The following is a 1,518-nucleotide window of genomic DNA, read 5'->3' as shown; positions in this document are numbered from 1 at the left end:
GGGCAAAATCACCATTGATGAAGCTTGAAGACCCAAGGAGGAGTGGGAGAGTTTCCCAACACCCCAAACAGCCTCCAAGGGCCTCTCCCAGTCTCTCTAGGTGAAGAATGAAGTGTAGGAGGAGAAGTCTTGACAAATTGTAAATACACTATGTTAAATTCCTTGCACACCAACTGTTTGATAAAAATACCAAAAATAGTTTCTTGTGTTTTTGTGCACTTTGATGTCTAATTGAGTTATGAAAGGAAGAATTGTCATGTGTTCACAAGTCTTTTGGGAAAACGATACCTGGTCTTATCAGTTTTATTACTTGAACGATTTGGTACACTTGCCAATGAGTTAACAATATTCTGAAAGTAAAATAAACTGATTAATATATTAAAAAAATAGTATATTTCAACAATATCAAAATTAATGTTTATCTGTATATTTTGAAAGTGTTCAGTAAAGAAAAAATAATATAAACTTAGCAGAAAAAAATAATTTTTTTTCTATACATATAAAATTAATTTAAGAACATATAATTAAGAGTGGTTGGGTTTTTGGAAGTGAATTGAGAGAATAGAGATGAGAAGAGTATGATTGGATGAAAGTGGGGCCTGAGTTTTTGAAGATTGATAGAAAAATGTTTTTTCTTTTGAGAGGGAAAAGTAAAGATGGTACGCAGTACTTTCCTTTAAGCTCAAAATCACTTCTTTCTCTCCTTTAATGCATTTCCTCTAAATTATTTCGATTCAATCATTTAGGGTAAGACACAAAATAGGGATTATCGAAAATGAAGTTCAACAAATATAGCTAAATTAATTTTCATTTTAATGCTCAAATTCAAAAGCTGTTGGCACTCATAGGTAAATCAATTGGAAAACTACTCCTTTAACCTAATAATTCAATCATTAATTATCTTTGTAGTCTATAAACTTTCATCAGGATTTGAAATTTGTTTATATTAAAAACTTTCATAAATTTTAATCTTTAATAAATGAATATATATTTTTTATTAATACAATTATGTTAAAAAAAATTATATATCAAATATGTTTTGACAATATTTGATATGTAAAAAAATCAAGATAACTATAAAACTCTAATGATATGAATGAAAAATATCTCCTTACTCTATAGTGGGTGGATGATAGGTTGATATATTTGTAGGGTTGCTTATTAGGTATATAGGTGAAGATGATAAGTATTGTGATGAAATGAAGTTGGAAATTAAGATGCATGATTGCAACTGTGGTCAATGGCCTAGCTTCTTCTCCTACTAACAATCACTTTCTATCTCTATCATCTTCTTTTTCTCTCCTCAACAAACTTTTAATGTGGGTAAGATTCAGAGAGATATGCCGGCGTAGATATAGCCAAAAATAAGTCTTTCTATTATACCATTTCATCCACTCTTATATAATATCATTTTCTTTCACTTTAAAGGAAAATATATTAACATAAGGGAAACTTTTAATTTTATTATCAATATTTTCTTGTATATATGTTTGCTTGAAGACGTATCAATAAATGGAG

This window comes from Vigna radiata, chromosome 7 (assembly GCF_000741045.1).
Source record: "Vigna radiata var. radiata cultivar VC1973A chromosome 7, Vradiata_ver6, whole genome shotgun sequence".
Taxonomy (NCBI): domain Eukaryota; kingdom Viridiplantae; phylum Streptophyta; class Magnoliopsida; order Fabales; family Fabaceae; genus Vigna; species Vigna radiata.
This window is presented reverse-complemented; position numbering follows the sequence as displayed.